The sequence below is a fragment of the Numida meleagris genome, chromosome 2 (genome assembly GCF_002078875.1).
Source record: "Numida meleagris isolate 19003 breed g44 Domestic line chromosome 2, NumMel1.0, whole genome shotgun sequence".
Lineage (NCBI taxonomy): Eukaryota > Metazoa > Chordata > Aves > Galliformes > Numididae > Numida > Numida meleagris.
This window is the reverse complement of record NC_034410.1, coordinates 100694750-100715983: the sequence shown is the minus strand read 5'-3', so window position 1 is coordinate 100715983 and position 21234 is coordinate 100694750. Positions and strand designations below refer to the sequence as shown.

Sequence of the window (21234 nt, the reverse complement as noted above, 5' to 3'; positions counted from 1 at the left end):
GTCTGGTTTGCATCCTTCAAATGACACATTTTTCCAGGATAATGTTTTTGAAACTGATGAGCAATAGATCTAGTAGCTATATTTAAAGGGGCCTGAAAAAACTATTGAGCAAATACAACATGTAGGTAGGAATCAAATCCTGAGAAGTACTGAATCACGTAAGAGCCTCCCAGTGGGTGCCAAGCTCACCAGCAAAAGCAGGTGATCCCATGAGGAACCTATCTCTAGACTTAAATAACTAAACCCCTTAAAAAAACATCTGTAAGTGCTGAAATACACACACCCAAGTGCAAAATGTATGTATGTATATGTATGTGTGCATATATATGTAAAATTAGCATGATTAGGCAATAGAAAACTAAACCTGTCTTAGAGGACCATGAGAATTTTCAAATTCTAGCATGCATGAGTGAACACATATACATACATATATATGTGTGTTCATATACATACACACACATGTGTATATGTATTTTAAAAAGAAGCTCTTGTACCGACACAAAAAGCACACTCAAATCAAAACAGACACATCGTTGCCAAAAACACACCTCATGCAGCTTTGAGATTACTGGATCCAGCCAGCCACAAAACCGAAGTTTTTGCATTTTTTTTCTATGTGGTTTTGTAGATTATTAACCCACCCCTCACGGAAACAATTCCTGTGATCCTCCATGAATGGCTTAGCTGCAGTCAGCAAAACTGATGAGTTGATGGCTCCGTATGACTGAGCTACCTCAGAAAGCAATCATTCTTTATAATGGTTATAAATGGCAAAAACTCAGAGTGGTTCATGCTCAGCCCTGGCTGGGGCCCTGGGTACCAGCCTTTCTTCAGCATCCACAGACGTGGTGATGGCAATGGTCCTGCTAGGTCAGGGGATGCAATGCTGGCTTCTGGCTAAGGAGGTGGGGGCAGCCTGCTTAACTCCACGCTCAGGTTTTTACTCTGCCATTGGTAAAAGTCCTCAGCACAAACATGTTGTCATTAGTTCTGGAGTTCAGTAGTTTTGCTTCTGTTTTTTTTTTTTTTTTTTTTTTTTTTTAAATGCAAGCTTTGTTTATTTTGGAAAAGTTTCTGGTTATTTACAAGGAAGCAATCAAAGCAACTAAGCCTGAAATCTAAGCGGTGGTTATGTACTCACCTCGCTTGTGCCAGCTTTCCTGCACCAGGTGGAAAATCATGAAACATGGCAGCAAGGCACTCGATATTTCACGTAAACACTGCAAGACACAGTGCCTCTTTCTTCATAAATTAATAAATAAACAGACCAACCCCAAACCACTCTGTCCTCACAGGTTTCTGCAGGGTCCTGAACAACCTGATCTCCCCGTCACACAGCTGACAGCTTGTCTGAAGGACCTCTGGAGAGGAAAAAAGCACACCCCAAAGCCCGCTCTGTGTATGGGAAATTATGCCTTGAAAGAGCTGCACACTGGGGGATTGTCTTTTTCACCTGGATGCTCCTTTCTTGCAGCTATATAGTGATGAGAGATTTTCAGCTTGCATTTTAGGAGAACAGCATATTCTTAGACTCTTAAAAATGAAAATAAGTCATTCTGTAAGGCTGAAGTCGGAAAACAACAGAAGAATCCATCACTGACAAGGTTTTCATAATCCTGCCCCTTGAAAGCCATTGTCACTGCTGGGAGAGGGATGCTTGGGCTGAGACCAGCAGGGTTCACCATGTCCCTTGTCCCCTGAAGCTGGAGGCAGACACGAGGAGGCATTTTGTCCAAAAAAAACCAGCGTATTTCACTGGAAATGTGGGGGAGTTCTCCTCTTGGACACCTCAGAAAACCCTCACCAGTGACAGTATGCAGATTGCAGCCTGAAATTCTTCAGGCAGGAGAGGAAGAGTTTCCTCTACTAGACTGAGTCTGTTAGAGGCAGCGTCCGCTTCCCATAAATCCATAATTCTACATCTGACATAATGAAGAGTCTCAGAGGACCAGTGCTATTATCTCTGGAAAGCTTTCAGCCTAAGAAATACTATATTCTACGTAATGTACACAAAGCCTTTCATTATAGGAGGGAAGAACCCTCATTTTCAGCCCGACCATCATCTCTCACTTATTTATATAACCCAGCCAGCATTTTCTCTCTGGCTTTGTTCTTCTTCACAGCAGACCAGAGATTCACAATGAATTGTCAAAAATCCTAATTATACACTTCAACAACCATCACCATTTAATTATATACTATTACCAAACAATGTCCTACTGTGATTAAACACCAAATATCTTAATTGAAAGGATACAAAAAGCCCAGCCACAACACAGGATGAGCAAAGACTGCTGAGTATCTGAACTGTATGTTATGCAAATATGAGCAGAACTGAAGAACTAGAATGGTTGCTTTTAACAGAAATCACAGATCTGCAGTAGTTTCAGGTTCAGCCATAGCAGTGTGGTATAAGGATATCACACTACCAGAGGGTCCGACATCCCATCGACCATTAGATTTAAAGATATGTCTAGAGCTTAACTCAAACCAGAACAAAAAAAAAACAGTAAGTACTCCTGCTTTTAAACTACTGTCTGGAACTAGAGAGATGCGTCTGCCCTCAGTTAATGAAAGTCAAGAGGGGGATCACTCAGTGCATGTCTCTGGAACTAAACCCAGAGATCTAATTAAGCAGTTCAGAAGATGATAGAAAAACTAGACCAGTTAAAAGACAATAAAAATCATGTATGAATTAAAGACCTGTTCATTGACAGGCAAAACAGTCACAATACATCACAGAAAAAAAGCCTTTCTCCAATTATAGCCCAAACAGGAGAATCTGAGATTGACTCGCAAGAAGATGTTCAGCCAGATCTAGAGGGAGATCAAAGACAGATCTTTGGTTTGTGCAACACCTCCTAAGAAAATCTGAGGATATTTCATTAAATGAGTTAATTAAAACTACACTGAACAAAGCCATAGCAAAGTCACAGAAGGGATCTGTCCTTAAGATCTAAGGCATTTAGCTAGATGGTGAAATAATGCCACTTCTTCTTTGTCCCTCTGTTCTTAAAAAATCAAGCTACTTTGTGAAATGTAGCTCCTAATTAAGGTGATATAATTTGATGATTAATGCACATATTCAGCTTTAATTCAAATTACATTAGGCTTGAAGGAGGAAAAAGGTAATAGACTAAGTATATATTTTCCCTAATATTCTATATTTTTACAATGCAGTACTTCGGCATTAGTGACCTAGTAAAGATGTTACATTAACTGGTAGGTAGAAAAAATAATAACTCCGTGATTTGTGGCTCTACAGTGCAATTCTTTAAGAGGGCATCACGGTCTTGGTTGAGGCTGTAAATGTGGTTTGTCCCAGTACTGCCAGCAGTGACACCTGCACTGCAGAAGGACTCACTGGGGAAATGGTGAGGTCAGCCAGGGCACAGGTGTGAAACCCATTCTCTTTGCAGGGAGCTTCCACCACTGGTTTTATTAACTTCTTCTGCAACTTTTAACATCATTTTGAGGACAATGCTAAAATGTGATAGGTTGGATCACTTTTTTACAGACCAAAGAAGCGCTTCACTGATGCTGCCACATATACTATTTTGGCTATCTACAAAAATTAAACCCTTTATGTGGCAGCACAAGTCAAACGGAATACACATCTGTTCTGAGGAAGCATCTAAGTGTGCACACTTGCATTTCTAATGCTGTCGTAGCAGGTTGTTCACTTAAGTACATTATAAAATTCCACATGTCTCTGCAAAGTGTGCTTTCAAATTCTTGCAACAAATATGAATCTAAACCAGTTTTCACTGTGTTGGAAGAAGCCCACTGGATGTCCTTCTCATTCATCATGTTTTTTTTTTCCTCACCTCCATTACCTAGTGGGGCAGAACAAAATAAAGTTTCAACTGTATTTGATGTCAAAAAAGTATTTCTCTTTTTCCATTATGGAAAAATACAGAGTGCTACTTTTGATGAGGTTTTCAGGATGGAAAAATAATTACCTGTGTGCTGTGAGCAAGTATTTCCAACTTAATGTGGGAAAGCAAAAGTTTGAGAAAGTTATAAAGATTGTGATTAGTTATCATTAAAATTCACAAATATCTGTATCTACAGGCCTTGTTACACTTCCCAGCTGGAATGTTGTGATGAACAACTGACATTAAGAGAGTTGAAGAAAGTTAATAAAGATTTGATGACTCAAGTTGAGATGCAGACCTTTATCCACCCTTTGCTGGGCCTATTGGTAGGCTTCTTTTGCTTTCATTAGGAAGCATCCTCTAATACAAGAATTGCCTCTTTCCAGCTGAAAAGTCTATCTGAGGAAATTTAGAAGACTTACTTTCAGATAAAAAAGGAGGCGAAGGTGTTTCTATCAGTGCTGGATTTCCCTATTTGGAATTTGATCAAGTGATTGGATTGGGTCTCAAAAACAGAGGCCATGAGGAAGAACACTCATGGAGGAAAGTGGGTGCAAAAAACACAGCACATCTAGAGAGGCATAGACACATGGAGACATGCTCCACTTGTTTATTTAATTATGGCTGTGAATGTAAATAGCCACTTGTGACTGACCTTTTCCATGAGAACACCAAGGCTGCCTGGCTGAGGTACCATTGCTGAGTGGGGAAGAAAGGATGCCTGTAGGCACTGTGTTGAACACAGTTTGCAGACACAACTCCACTGACTGTAAATTCATTCTTCATCTCTTGTGGCTACATGTTCAACTACAGGAGAGAAATTATGTCTAGGTACAAACAGTGCTTCTCTGGAATGGTGCCACAAGGAGAATCAAGAACACCGCATTAAATCACCTCCAAAGGCATGGGGCTGACAGGGGTAGGATTTATTTTTCACCTCGCTGCTCTTATAAAGCCACTGAAGGTATAGCTTTTTCTTCAGAAATATTGCAGGCCTGGAAGCAGGGACAATAAATCCTGTTTCCATCTCTGACCTAAACAACCTCCTGCAAACAACCTCAGTCTCCACTTCCTTCTCCTGAATGTTATCTTTTCAATAGAGGCTTCTTCCTCTGTTAAGCTAGATTTCTGGGCTAAAACAAAGGACAGTGACCCACTGCAGTTACCACCTTTCAGTGTTGTCATTCTCTTCTCCCTTTCTCTGCTCCTCCTGTCTTCTCCATGTCCTGCAGTTTCTCCAGCTCCTGAGCTCTCCCCACATCCTGACTCATACACATCTCATCAGCATCCAATTTCCTGGATAAAAAGCAGACTAAGTGTGCATTCCTCAAGCAATCGGAACATTTTCACACAGTTGTGCCAATGTGCTGCGCAATGTCAGGAGCAACAGCCCTGATAAATGGAGTATTTCCACCTAATACCATGACAGTTGCCATGATTTCCCCCTGCTTAGTGTTCATCTGTATCTAGAGAAGAAAATTTATTCCATAAATTACTACAACTTTCTGCACAAAGATAGAATTGTGACCAATAAATGCAATTCCTGTTTTCCCTCCTAATAAATAAGCAAATACATACTGTCTTGACAAACACTGGAAACAGATTAATTAAATCTGCTCATGGCAAGTGAGGAAAAGCTATGCTGAATGGCATCCAGAGCACAGTAGTCATAGATAAGATAAGCAGCTGGCCAGGAGGACAAGTAACACACTACCTACCTACGCAGTACCTATCTATTGCCTTCCTACTGTCAGTACAATCATCACATTAAATAGATGAAAACTACTGAAAATATGGAAATATGAAAGTTGACAAATCCTTTAAAAGGCTTATAACAACCTGCCTTGTAACAACCACCCAATTTCTTAGACCACTCCTAACAAACCACTAGTTGTGTTGCTACAGTAACAATAATAATAGAAATAATAATACCTGCAGTAATGATAATAACCTTCCTGAAACACATACCCCTTGCTGAACTTGCATAGAGAGAAATCTACAATCCTTTGATGAGTACTTTATGAACTCACTTTACAGAAAGCCAAGTATTTGCAAACGGTTTTTAATGGAGCCAGGGAATTTAAGGGTCTCTGGCTCCAGAACAGCACTCAGGGGAGGGGTCTGCTTTGAGGTCATGGATCCAGTGGCTCCCACATCTGCAGATGGAATTCTCAAGCATTAACTGGGTGTTTCAAGCTCACTGCTACGAGTCTTAAATTGAACGTAACAGTTTTCTTATTCTGAAGAATAAAGAAAGAAAGTAGATTTTGCTACAAGCTTTATGTGCTTTAATGGTATTTTAATTAGAAGACAAAAGGCATAACACAAATCTACTGCTACATGCGGGAATTTGGAAGAAAATATTTTAGACCAGAAATTGCGCGTGAGACTTGTTGGTTTTTTTCCCTCAATTTGCAAATATGTTATTAGAAGTTCTCAAGAAAGGTACAATTCTATAAATCAAAGGGAAAAAAAAAAGCAATGAAAACCCTAAATCTTAACTTGGTTCTCAGTGAAAGCAATCTTAATAGAAAATAACGCTTGCTTTGGAGGGAAACAGTACAGGCAAGAGGGAAGAACGGACCTGAGTGAACTTTGATGATACATGTACATTTTTTTTTTAATTTTGAAAAGTTATTCTTCCTGAAGCTGGTGCCAAAGTCTTTTAGACTGCAAACCTAAATATCTACATTAAAAGTTTCCTTATTTTTAGATGTTATACCACTTGAAAACACAAGGAAAATGGTCCCTTTTGATACTTATTGTAAAAGGCGACAGAAAAAGGTGACTCAGAATGTTAATAGAACCGCACACAACTGTCAAGCCTGAATTTGTTTTTCAACTCTTATTTTTCGCCTAACTCCAAGATTTATGTTGCTTCAAGCAAAAAATGACTGAAACAAATTTGGAGTCAATATTTAACTTCAGGGTCAATATATCCTACTTTTTCACTTCAAAACAAGTCAATATCTGCTGTTATTTATGCCATACTCTGCAGCTGCTCTTTGGAACTCCAACAGAGAAATACATTGCACCCTTGACCCATTGCCTTTCAACATAGTTGTGGACACACTACAATTTATTTGCCCAATGCAAGTGTCAAATGTTTTCAGTAGATCACTGCACTAAACACTCTCATTCTTCCTCAGTTTCAGTCACACAAGTGTAACCTCTCTGGCTTCCACAGACTTGCACACAACTGCAGGTGCATCACTCAAACCAAGGAGCTGGAAATGGCTTTTCTTCCATGCCAGACTAAAAGCATAGAAGAAGAAGAGCAGGAAAGCAGCCAAACTGGCAGCTCGGTGGAAAGTTTGGATTAAAAAAAATAACACATAGCACTATAACTTATTTAAAGAAAGTCTAATGAGTTGCAAAATAACTCTCCCTTGCGTTTTCAGAGTCCACAGGCACTAAGTCCCTGTACTGTTCGAAGTCTTCTAAATAATAGGCTGAAAAATAATTTTCACATTTTAAAAATATTTTCAAAAAATACCTGTTTCTCAGCAGTTTTATTTGACTTCGAACATTTATTTCTTGGCTGGTTCCTTGTATGTCAAGTTTCAGCCTAGCATGATCTTTTCCATGGCTTAACTGTATGCTCCTGAAAAGCAGAGCAGGAAATGTTGAAAGCCATGAACTATAGCTAAAGACTCACATCACAAACAAAACTGTGAAAATCAGAGCTTTCAGCATGACCAGAACCATTAGGATGAATCTGATGAAAGATATATTTTGTTTGTTACGCATCCACAACCTCTCTGGGCAAACTGTTCTAGTTCCTCACCACCCTTATTGTAAAAAACTTCTTCCTTGCATCCAGTCTAAATCTCCCCTCTTTCTGTTTGAAACCATTTCCACTTGTCCTGTCACAACAGACCCTGCTAAAGAGTCTGTCCCCTTCCTTCTTATAGCCCCCCTTTAGATACTGAAAGGCTGCTAACAGGTCTCCCCAGAGCCTTCTCTTCTCCGGGTTGATTTGTTACACAGGTTCTTCTCTCTTTCACTCCTTCTTTTATTGAGAGCTCTATTAAGAAAAAGTTAAAGGCACTTATGGAAATTTCCTCTAGGTCTTTTGCCAAGGTGCATGAGCAAATTCAGGTCAAAATTTTGCTGTACATGGACAGAAGCCAGAGGACAGAAGAGCACTTTATTTTTAATCACTATTTCATTAGTTACTAAACTGCTTAGCTGCTCCATAATATTTTGTGCTGTCTGAAAACGGCATCCAGCTTTGTGGGAGATCCTTCTTGGGCCTTTTTCAGCTGTGGACACAATCTTTGTAAGGTTTCCAAAGGACCACAAAACTTAACGCTTAACTAATGAGGCATGCAGGGCAGCCATTCAAGCAAGATGAATCGCAGTATAAGCTGGGACCACTTACAGAAAATGACTGCTAACTCCGCTAAGAATATGGTGGGAACAAAAAGAATAAAACTGTGTGCTGTGCTAGGAGAGCAGCGGCTCCAAGAAGGATAACATGGGTGAGATGACAAGGAAGCTACCAAAGAGTTTCCACCATGATTTTAGGGCAAAGAGAGATGATCCAGCTTGGTGCAAGGAGCTGGAAGCCCGACAGGCCTTGGAAAACATGGTGCAGATACCCAGCTTGTCACAGGGACCCCAAATGTCTCACCCATTGTTGTGGCTGGAGACAACACCCACAGCCTGGACAACCTTGTGTCTCTGGGCCAGGCTGGTCAGGCAAAGACCATGAGAAATCGTCTGCTGGAGTCAGTGGCCAAAGGCCTCCAAGGCTGCTAGCTTCGAGGCAGCACATGTGGGAGGGGGCTGCCTTCAATTCCTACATCTATAGGATAGAGATTGCAAATGTCAGGGAATGGCCTCAAGTTGTTCCGGGGAGGTTCAGGTTGAATATTAGGAAACAACTCCAAAAGGGTGGTCAGGAATTGGAATGGGCTGCGCGGTGTGGTGGTGGAATCACTGTCCTGGAGGTATTCAAGAAATGTGTAGATGTGATACTAAGGAACAAGGCTTAGTGGGCAACATTGGCGGTAAGTGGACAATTGGACTAAATGATCTTAGAGGTCTTTTCCAAACTTAATGATTCTATGATTCTAACATGAGTCCCTGGCTACAAGCTGGAGGTAGAAAGAAGAAAGATGCCTGTTGGAAATGAAGCGAAAATTCCCGCAGTGGAGGTGATTACAACTGGAACAAATTACCATCATGGGGGATTCCCTTATTTTAATGTCTTTAGATCAAGCTTGACTCCTCATTTAAAAGATATGCTTTAGCCAAAAAACAAGTCATTGGAGTTAGTACAGGAGTAACTGGATATGACTACGGCCTATCGCACAGAGGTCAGAGCAGTTAAGTGTTTTGGCTCCAGTCTCTACACATGGAAAAAGGTGTGTCTCTTCTCTGTCCTGCTGCATATGTATTTAGGAGAAAATCTGCAGTGCTAACGAAGTGTCTCACTGCCCTGAGGAGGATGTGCCTTTCAGATCCAGCTGAGCCCAGAATGAAAACAGAGAGTGAGCAGATAACCCTCTCAGATGTTTCATGGCGCTGTATACAGATGGTAAGGGTCAGCATAGCTCTGCATGTTGGAACACTATAGCAATTTTTTTCTTATAAAGCATGTGGTAAGTCTGTTTGTTCAAGGAACAAAATAACGCGAATCAAAAGGAATAAAGGCTGGAGGGTAATTAAAACCCATTTGTATTAATACAATGGGAGAAACTGCTCAGAGACAGTCCATTATGTTGAATCATGGCCCTGGGATACTGCCAGAAAATGCTGAGAGCTTTGGTGAGATATCTTTCATCCTGTTAGCTAAACACATTCACTCTGTTGTTTTTCCCTGAGAGTGGACACCCTCTGCAGTGAGCGACCTGGCCCTTTTCAGCAAGGGTCTCCCAGCATGCAGGCATCTGGAGAGCTGCAAACCATGGCAGGTATGTGTCACTTACTTGCAGATGAAAAGATACCATTCTGATCTTGGCCCTTTCCTTTTTCTAATTTTATTTTAATAAATGTACTGGATCAAAGTCCTAAAGCTGACTCTGTAGGAGCTTCTTCAACACTGCTCACCAAATTCTGGTGGGAAGCTCTCTTTGTTGAAGTGCAGCTTCTTTGAAGTGCACTCAAAATATATGGAAAATTAGGAGGGAAAAGCAATGTTTCGGTCAATTAATACAGTACTAGAAAAGATTATAGTACTACAGCACACACACCATGAGTACACAAATCAATTGCTGATAATGCTGGTACCTACTAAAAGTCACAGTATAAGAAGTAAGGATTTAGGATCAGGTTGGGAAACAGTAGCATCCTCTAAAAAACTGGGAAGTGCTAACTCTGTGAAATTACTTACTGAAGTACTACTATTTAAGACTGACATTCATGAAAAACTACTGAGATTCAGCCAGTCTGCACAGTCTCCTCCTTGTGCACAGTTTCTGTTCAAATCGCACCCCTTAGTTACAGCAACAAAGGTAAATGCTGCCTTTCAGGATAATTTGATTACTACCAAAAAGGTAGAAAGAAGGATCTAACAGATCAAGTACTGGAAGCTCTTGAGAAGTACTGGGTAACTGTGCAAGGAGGCTTAAGCATTAAAGCCTGTTCAGCTGCAAGACTTTCTTTATCCGCATCTGTTGGGATGGCTCCCTCAGCTTGTAAGGAGAACAGACTGAAGAGGTTTCTTGTCAGCTTTTCACTGTGTACCACATTCTTAGTGCACCTTACACAGCCAAGAAACTTGCCTCCCTGTGAGCTGCAACTTTCTTTAGCCACTGTATTCACCACAGTCAAGGAGTTCACCTTCCAGCTGAGTTTTTCAGCAGTCTGTAGATGCATCGCTATTTTTTTGCAGCTTCTTTGCCTAGTAGGCAGCAGAACATGGAAAGCTGGCTGCCCCCTGCAGACTAACGGATTGTATAGTTTGCCTGACACCTATTGATAGATAAAATGTTGTAGTAGAACTGAAGGTGCCTTTCAACAAGGGCTCTTAATTGTGTTGCAAAAAGACAGACTGAGGGCTTGCATCTTCTTGACTTATCTGAACTGTACCTGGCAACCTTACAAAGTAGAAAACATTGCCTTTCATTAACTCTTACTGTTTGGATTCAGTGCCAGTTCCCGCTGATTTACTCCATCTAAGCTAAGTCACAGACTAATCTACTTTACTTTCTTACATTAGTGAAGTCAAATTCAGACCAAAATTGCCAGTTGCTGCCCACTCACTTTCACCTTTTTCAAAAACAGACAAACAACAAAAAAAAAGGATGGTCCATCTTTCAGTTGTAAGGGACAAAGAATGCTGGAAAACACACTGCTTCTAAAATTTGCATTTTCACTTTGCCTGATCAGCACTCTTTTTGGTGCACGTACATTTATTTAAACAGATTGAATTTGTTTAGCAGCTTCTGCAAGCAGAAACTCAGTTCTGAAAGGTTAGTATAATGAATTAGGATAATTTTCTGTACTGTAAATCAAGTCTGGTATTCAGATGACCTTGCAGATGTGCCAGCTCGCTTGCAGGTGTAGACACTCCAAAATCTGTAGAGTTTGTCCCTAAATCTGCAATTGTTTGATTACACAGTTATAGTATTGTGACTTTCAAGTGAAAAGACTACTTCAAGATGTTTTGTAATGCAGCATTTCAGAATACCTAGCACAAAACATTTGTTAGTAAAAATGAGGAGAAAGTGGAAATTAGTGGGTTTTCTAGCTCTGCTATCACCGCAGTTTTTCAAACATATCTTCCTCTGCTTCTGATGTGCTAGTCAGCAGAGCAAGCATTTCTTCAATATTGGCATCTACATGCATTATGTGCCATGAGAATATAAAGCACTTTCAGGTTCATGGGAATTACTTAAGAAAGAGATTACATTTAAAAATTACCTGGCAATTCCTATTGAAATTGAGATCTTTCATCAAAGAAACAGTTTAACTACATGAGTAGGCGCTTAACTGAAATTGTTGGTGGTTCAGCACTTTTGAAATCTGTTCTATTACTACTATTTTAGCAAGTTTCTTAAGAGCCAAGGCTCCCATTTTTAAGGATGTGGACTAATTCCACTTCCCTATTCATTTTTGTCAATCAAAAAGGGACTGGACTTCCTGATTTTGGCTGAGTAGACACAATGAAACGACAGCTCTAGAAAAAGAAAACTACATGCTTGGGACAGACACTGAATACATGGGAAAAATCTATGATTCAACAACTGCAGAACTTGAAGACAGAAGAAATTATTTGTTCTAAACTTTTAGAAAATTTAGAAAATCCTTTAGTTACAAAAACGTTGCCCCAAATTTAGATTTTAAGCATAACCCAATCTTCAGCCCTAAAATATGCTGCATTGACTAGATCTACAGAATCCTGCCACATTTGTTAGACAAATTTTAAGTGCATTTTTCTTTATTTACACCTTTGACCTTGAAATACAGACTGTCCCACTGTCCTCGCCAAATAGCAGAGGAACAAAAACAGACCCTCAGCAGGTAGATTTTAAAAGATCTGGCCACTCTACAGCAGAAATACACCAAGCTAAGCCATAATCACAGGTTTTCCATAGAATTTGCTGCCTTTTTGTGCAAACTGTTCCTTCTGAACCAAATTCTTAACTCTTCCACATCGATGCAAATCCAGAATCACTCAAATGTTCTAACTCCAGATCTAAACTGGTAAAACTGAAAACTGAACAGCACCTGAACTATTTAAGATATTTCTTTTTGAAAAAAACTGTAGAGGCCTTGTCCAGTAGCTCTGGTTACGTGTTTTGAGATTATCTTCTGGAATATCCAGAAGGACTTGAAAAGCAAAGAAGGCTTGCAATCAGCTTCTCTCTTTCTGGACCAAATCTTTCTTTAGCCGTTAGTGCTTCCATGCCAAGGCAGTGCTTCCATAAATACCACTGGTGACTCTGAAAATACACAAGACACAGTCTGGGCCATAAGGAATAACATAATTAGGAGAAATTAATGCAAAGTAGGGCCTCTCTGCTTGATCACTGCACAAGGCTGTAACACCTTCTGTATCTGAATTACTCCCTCTTTATGCATGTTGTACATGAGAAAAAGATGAAGGCTCACTTAAGAACTTTATCAAATGAACTGCATTCAGAATGCTGCATAGTTAACAGTATATCATTTAGTCAAGTGAGCATTTATGAAGACTGAGGAATTGTGTGATCCCAACTCACATGCCTCCATCCTTACCCAGCTTCCCTGGTGTCCCAGTCTGAGGCCTCTCTTCTATGCCAGCGAGTTTGCTAAGTACTGGGGAAATGGCAACAAGACTGGGGTAATTTAGTCCTTTGTAACCAGGCTTTGAATATAAGCCAGATGAAGGAAAAATTGAGTGACTTCCATGTGGTGTGGTGGCTCACACATGGTGTGAAAACTCATTATTTACTGAGTTATCTTCAGTCTTCTTCACACATCTGTATCTTTCCCCTGATAAACATTCTGAGAGCTCTGCAGGCTTCCAACACCTCACTGACAATACCTGATGCACAGCTAATTCCCCCTGTACAAACATAAATAAGGCTAGATATCACACAACACTTCTCTTGGCATCCTGCCTGCTTCTCCAGGATGTTTCTCCTCTGCTCAAGAATTTGGGCTCTGTGTGTGACAGCTAAAGCTTTGTGCAATGTGAGATCAAAACTGCCAGAAATCCTTCCTATAGGCATCCACAACAATGTGTTAATTTTCCATGTCATTTCAAAGTGGAGCGTATCAACAGTTCATTCCTTGCTGGTTTATGAAAAAATCAGAGATTTTTAACTCAGGCTGAAGCTGTCATTAAGTCTTACAGGTTCTTTCTTTAGAAGTTTCTGCAATGAGCTTTCTCCGCATTCTTTCTTCTAAACTTGTGGACCCTAGGTTGGCCACCTCTTGACTCCATGATTAAAATCCCCTTGACACCAGATTCTTTACATTGTTTTCTGACCTCCTCCAGCAGAGCCCTGTGGCTGCTGCTACCTCCCTTTCCTCCATCTGACTCTTTCACATTTCCCACATTCCTCTGCTACGTCTCCACTCTTTGCCTTTGATTCTCCATCTCTGTAACGCATAAGTGGACCTACTGCTCACTCCAGAGGTCTGTTTATAGCCACCTTCTGAATCCTCAAGTCTCTCTTCCCACACCCCGTCACTTCCATGGCTTGGACAAGTACAGTTTTTGCTGGGTAGAAAATTGGCTGGACAGCCAGGCCCAGAGAGTGGTGGCAAATGGAATTAAATCCAACTGGTCATGACTGGTGTTCCCCAGGGGTTGGTATTGGGGCCTATTCTGCTCAACATCTTTATTGATGAAAGGAAGTTGTAGCATGGTGGGGATTGGCCTCTGCTCCCAGATAACAGCAATAGGACAAAAGAGAATGGCCTTTAGTTGTGCCAGGGGAAGTTCAGGTTTGGTATTAGGAAGAATTTCTTTTCAGAAAGAGCGGTGAGGCACTGGAACAGACTGCCCAGGAAGGTGGTGGAGTCACTGTCCCTGGGAGCGTTTAAGGAAAGGGTAGATTTAGTAATTAGGAACATGGTTTAGTGGCAGTATTGGTGGCAGGTGGATGGTTTGGACTAGACAATCTTAGAGATCTTTTCTACTCTTAACGATGCTATGATTCCCTTGAAATACTGCTGACATGCAGTGGGGAGCTGAGCCTGCCTTCTGCCTCCCACACCAGGTCCTTGAGCACTGAGCCCCAGCCCTGCTCTACTGCCTCCTGCTCTATACTCCTCTGCAGAAGCCCACTGGTGCCATCGAGACACAGTGGCTGCACTGCACACGTCAGTGGCCTGGCCTTCTCTTGTGTCATACACATACATACTCTCGTGTAACGTACATTGAGTCTTGACAGTGAGGGCCTTCTCTTGTCTCACATACATCTATGTGCAGGACCTCTCTTGTCAGGTTGGAATGTTCCAGTTTGAGCAGTGCAACCTCAAGTATATTATGAATGACTTGATGAACACAGAATTAAAGCTTCTCCACCTGGAGTTTTGACAGTGAGGGCCTTAGAAATATTGCAGAACAAAATTTGTAGAAAAATCCCAAACAAACAAAAACCCTGAACCCTCTAAAATCCCCCCCAGCACCAGAAGAATAGGATACAAATAATCCATCCATTTCCATGGTAACACCACTTCAACAAAGACTCAGAGGAATACCTGCATTCCCAAAATCACAGACCCAGTGCTCATGTCATGTAAGACATCTGTGACAGATGCTGATGTTATATCAAAAGACAGTAATCATTCCACTGATAAACTCGCTATCCATTTCAGAAAGGCTTTTGTGCTAAACTGGCAGCCCACCTGGTCGCTGACAGAGGACACATCAAAGAGGTGCTGAGCCAGAAACAGCCTGATGCAAAACCAATTTTCAGCACCACATCCCTTCAAACGGCAATATAGTCACTAGCAGGACTTGTGAGGAAGCAGAGAGTATGTCTGTGCAGTGTAAAATACCTGACAGCTGCCGTGGATACTTAGCAGGGCTCACCACAGCCTGGGGGTCGGGGCTGAAAGCTTCACCAGAGGATGCAGCTTAGGAAAATACAGGTGAATCAGATCTGCAAAGCAATTGGGTTGTGGAACAAACAGCTTGGCTGTTATTGTGTTGGAGTTTTTTGTTTGTTTGTTTGTTTTTTTGTTTTAATATTTCTAACTAAACGTAAAAACCAAACGCCCAGTCATATTGGAGAGGGAGGTGACTGTTTCAGCAACAGGATGAGGCAGTGTGGGTAACCACCAGAGCCTGGCAGTGGGAAACCTACCTGAAGAGAGAACAAAGGCAACAGCTGGGCGTATAAACAAGATTTAGATATGTGGCATAATTGTGGCTGGTGATGCTACTGGAATAACATACATCATTTTTGCACCCACTCATTGAAAACCCAAAATGCAGCAATGGCTTGGACAGTACAGGAGAAAAGATGATACAAAGCTGCCTTAAATGAAGGGCTGAAGAATCTCATTTTACATGTTTAATCAAAGACAAGGCTAAGCTGACATTCATGTTTTGCTCATAGACAAAACCCCTTCTAACAATAAAGGGCTTTCTAGTAAATGAAGTCACAAGAGCAGCAGATGTGGGGGGAAGACACTAAATATGTTCCTAGCAGACTCAAGCTGATGACTTCTATCAAATAAGATGATTAATGACAGGAAGCAGTGGAAAAGACATTTAATAGATTCTGTTACATGAAGTTTTAAAATTAAGACTGGATGTCTTTTAAAAGTCATGCCTTGCACCCAGAAAAAAAATTTATAGGCATCATTCAGCAATTACTCTGCCTTGTATTATGCAAAAGGTCAGATGACATGGGCATAATGGTCCCCTCCAGTTGTAAAGTTATAAGCTGATGCATTTTTAAAGAACTCAAAGCTCTTGAAGTTAATTGCAAGAAACTATATGATTATAAAAATGAGTCACTGTCTAGATAGAGAGGCTGAAAAGAATATCTCACAACATCTGTGATGCTTATAGGAAATGGACTCAAATGCAAACAGTGAATGTACAGATGCCACGTGGACATTTGTGCAAAAGACTCCATGAGGTTGCTTGAGCCATATTAGGTTCTTCTTTGGGAAGAAGGAGATCAGAAAGGAAACTATTAATACTGTATTTTGCTTCTCCCATTTGTGCATTTAAAGCTCCTGTGCAGGCAGTGTATCTCATGAGGGCACTGCAAAGTTCAGCATTCAAATCACTGTACACAGGCAGGCATTGCTGGGCAGGAAACCCATACCCTACAGGTAAGAGCAATCCTGATGGGAAACCTAGGACAAAGCAGGAACTGAAGAGGCAGACACATACGGGTATAATGCAACTGATGAGCCTCAATATGGTTCCGTGACATCTTTTCATTTCTAAACCCTCCCTACAAAAACAGGCAAGAGGAGACTTTTCCTTTGCTATTTTAGGGAAGTTCTTATGATTTGCTTTTTTAAATGTGCCATAAGGCATCAGGTTGTGCCACTTAAAAGGGAAATCCTCAACAATACATGCAAAACTGCTTATTTAAAAATCCATCCCAACACTATTCCAGGGCATTTCAGAAAAGTCACTGTGGATAAATGACTCTTTACTTAGTGAGCGGTCCACTCTCTGCTTGAACACCGTAACAGCTTTTATCCCCGTTTTCAGTTTGCCAGGAATCCTTTCTACTGAGAGAAATATCGACACGTACTTTGGCTTTTTAAATAATGCCCCAAAAAAGCTATTTCTTTCTTTTACTCCACCTGTACATTATTAGCAAAACTTCAGATCTCCCTGAGAAAGAGCAGGTGATCTGCTGGTAAGAGCCTTTGCCTTGGGAGGCTGTAACAGGCTTCCTCCAAGACTGGGCAAACATGCCATCCTACAGGACTGCTCACATGTCCATCCTGCTAATGCAAAACACAGTACTGGGAGCCCCAAACTAACACCCACCCAGCCCTGGGCTCACAGCATGACAGCATTAAATGCAGCTGAGCACCACTGCCACACCAGTATGGACATGTTGCTCCTACTGGGCAGCAGGTTTGGGTCCTGCTGCCTGGTGTGACAAAACACATCCTTCAATGCTTAGGTATCATTAAAAACAAAACTTCTGCATATACAACTTCTGAGAAAGCCTTCATGAAGACACTGGCATAATGTAAGATGCACTTAGAAATTATACAGCATTCCTAATCTTGTAAAATAGGTCCTAGTCTTGCCCTCAGGTACAAACACTCAGGAAGTTTTGTCTGCATTATCTCACTAGCCCTCACAAGAACTGAAACATTACCTTCATTAGGTAAGACTGAGTTCCAAGCTTCAATGATCTTCAAATATCAGGCTTTCTGAGAAGACCATAAGCCAAAAATCAACTTGACTTTCCCCCTCTGCCTCCTTGTCTTGAAAAGCAAACTTCACATCTGCTTGTTATCAGTAGTTATCTCACAGCATGCCTCTGAATCATTTAGAAAACTCAAAGCACATGTTTATCCCTGCTGAGGAACCAGTCATTATGATGCTATTTACAGGCCCTTGGTGACCCAAGCTCACTACATGGTGTAGAAAACTGCCAAAGATTTTGTCTCAGGAGTTCTTGCTGCTGCTAGGTTTAATTACTTACCACCAGCTTTTCAGCTGTAAGGCTGTACTCCCTCCTTTCAAGCCGCACGCACTGAGGCATGCCTATGTGGAGACATGTGGGAAAGTTAAGATAAATCAATTAGACATATGAAGCGTGTTGCATGTGAATTAAAGCAAGTTAGGTCCTCATGTGGTTGCTCTTATCCAGGAGAATGAAAAGGCTTTCACTTTCCAGCTTCAAAGCTGAGGCATTTTACGACTGTGATGCATAGTGAAAAGCAGTGAGGAGCCAGGAAGAGATGCCAGTGTTCTTGTGCAACAGCATTTGTATCCAGAAATGAAAAATGCTGAATGATTAGTACTGTGGAAGGACAAGATGTCCTCTTGAGACCGAAGACTGCTTCTCAGAAAACACTACTCCAGGCCTTTTGAGCTCAGATAGCCAGAGCCTTCCTCTGCACAAGGAAAACAACTACATCACCATGGGATGCTCAAAACGAGCCAACTTGTTGTGGGACACAAGTTTTGGTACAGGGCAAACTTTCCACTGATACAGCCTCATGACCCGCTCAGGTGATGTGATAACGGTGCAGTCAGCAGCTTCACGCGGTATTTCTGATGCTCAGAAGAGCCATTTAGAGGTCTGATCTTACAGCCAGTACTCAACTTGCAACTGCTCCTTATACCAAAGAGAAAATTCCCAGCACTGAATCCAGGCTATTGCCATTCTGGAGCAAAAGTCTAAGGATATTGGTTTCTCCTTGCACAAAGAGGGGAAATCTCTTCATATTATGTTTCTTAACTCTCTTGAAAATCTGTGCATGGCTGGCCACACATACCATTTTTTATGAGTTTGAAATGTAAGTTAAATCCTTATGTTTTTAACTGTGTAATCATTACCTTTGATAGTGATCTACCTCTGGCTTTTTTTTAATCCAAGAGCATTTTAACACGTCAAAGTTCTTCATAAGTCTCAGCAAGATTTTAAGAATCATCAAGAAACATTGAGAACACTAAGACTGCCTCTTTGTCTTGTTCTACTAGAGAATCTTCTGAAAACGGAACAGCATCAGGGTGAGGTGGTGTAGCTCTCACAGCTTTCAGTGAGGGGGTATAGACTGAAAGGACCTACATTGCCAGTCTCCAAGACTTACAGCAAGCACACAAGAACTTGTCTGTAGCTGCTTAGTATAGCATATCTGAGTGATGTAGCAATTACAGAGAGAAACATCCACTATAAATTCAATAGAGAAGTTATAAGGTGTCCGTCATCATTTTAATTTAACCAAAAACCTAAAAGAATTTGGATTAAAAAAAAACCAAATACTTCAGCAGATTGAAAACAGCTGAATATCACTGAGATTTCCATTTCTTCATGTCGAGAAATATCTGTAGCTGACAACTTCAACCACACGGCCTGCATGCCGCCTCATTTCACACTGTGGGGGGGATGTTTATATATCCTCTCACAAGAAGTATGTTCTCCAAAGCATAACACAGACAACTGGAAGAGTTTATAGAGAAAGCACTTGGGTACAGATAGGTCAAAACCAGAGCTAAGTCTAACTGTGCCCAAATTCTCATGTTCCTATTACCAAGCTAGTGTAAAACACTTGACTACAGTTAACATTTCTGGCTTTATCTATAGAAAACTATGAAAACTTGGGATTAGATTAAAAAAAGCTTCATCTAGAGACAATAACAATATACAAAATATTTGTTTTGCCATGTGAATTAATAGTAAAAGCTTAGTTAACATTCCACACTGGTTTGATGGCACAGACTTTGCAGAAATCAAATTAGAAATTATAGTTGTGTATGCAGTTTATTTTGCCCATCCTAGTGCCAATGGTCTAGTTTGGCAAGTGCTACGGGGCTGCTGCATTACTCAGAGGCAAAATGTCTTTGTCAAATCTCTCATCAGTAAAGCAGTGCAGTATGGTTTTCTTAGTTTCCCACTTTCTGGCTTTTTGCTGAAGTTCAGCTTGACCTAGAATGAAACTTTAGAAGGGCACCTGACTGACAAACAAGAGAGAAAGACAGTGATGGACTGGAAGGGTTTGTTTCTACTTCTGTTGAAGAATTTCATACTTATCCTGCATAAGATGCTCATGATTTGGATGTGGCACCACCCTGCTGGTTACATCCCCACAGAGTGTTTGCATCATTAAAAAATCACTGAAGACTTTTTGCAACCTCTTCTTCACGCCTGGGCTCTGCCACAGTTAATCAACGCTTTCTACTTAATAACTTAATCTTTCTTCAGGACAGAACTACTACAATGCAGTCAAGCTTGGAGCTACCCCTGAAGATCACTCATAGGCAACAGCTGCCACACACTGTGGCTTCCCACTTGCTAGGAATTGCTCACCGCAGGCAACATGTCAGAACAACTCAACACACTGTACAGATTCGCATCTCTCATGTTCAACATCACATTAATCTAGACTGGCTGAGACACATGGAAGCTGCTGTCTTTATGCTAGCTCGCTTGCGATGGAAAACTGAGGGCTTGATCCACACAAAAACGAGGCAGCATCTCACTTTTGGGTACACTGCTCCATATAGCGAATCTCAAGACTTTTAGAGCTGACCTCACTGCTCCTGCCCTCTCTACACCTCTCATGCTCCTTCTTTAACCCAGAGTCTTCCTTGTCTTTCCTGCAAAGACCTCATCATCCCACCATCTCTCCTTGCTGGACCTCTGACAGGCAAGGATGAAATGCAAACCACTATCTCTGCAGAGCTGGCTATCTGGGGTGGGCTCTCAGTGTTGTGCATCATTGCACCAAGCAGGAACGGGTGATGCATAACTCAGGCCATGAGTACATTGCTCGCCTTGGGAAATCAGGATGCAACTCAGAGAAGCCACCAGGCTGAGCAGGGGCACAGGTATGATTGTTCTGCACTACCCCTCAAAGCCTTAAAAAGTGGAAGGTATGTACCAGGGAATGGTTATCTGGAAGATGGGCCAGACTCTGGAGAGCCACAGCTGAGAAACAGCCCCTCAGGGCTTTGCTCTAACCTCCAGTGCATCTAACTGCAGATCCTTGCAGTAAACACCATAATGGAAAGACAAACATAAATAAGCAAGGGTAGGGTCTTTGGGACAACAAACCAACTTCTTTTGCATAAGAATGCAACCATGACTGTTTTGATCTGGGTGCAGCCTGTTTATACTGCCTAATTGTAGTCATTCCTGTGGCTTTGTTTGTTTGTTTACAATAGTACTTGGGAGTTTGGGAAAATGTTGCAAAAGATTCAAATAGCTAAAATGGTGGTCATTCTTTAACCTAATGTTATAGTTAATAGGAG

At 41.2% G+C, this 21234-nt stretch overlaps 1 protein-coding gene and 1 long non-coding RNA gene across 3 annotated transcripts in view; both read right to left on the bottom strand.

Moving 5' to 3' along the window:
- COLEC12 (collectin subfamily member 12) overlaps positions 1 to 21234 on the bottom strand; it is a 96709-nt gene that overhangs the window by 23890 nt on the left and 51585 nt on the right. The window lies entirely within an intron of this gene.
- Positions 12189 to 17809, bottom strand: LOC110393313. Its single transcript, XR_002434950.1, has 3 exons — positions 17630 to 17809; positions 15324 to 15427; positions 12189 to 12772 (listed from the first exon to the last, which is right to left on the bottom strand). It is a non-coding gene; the product is annotated as an uncharacterized LOC110393313 (long non-coding RNA).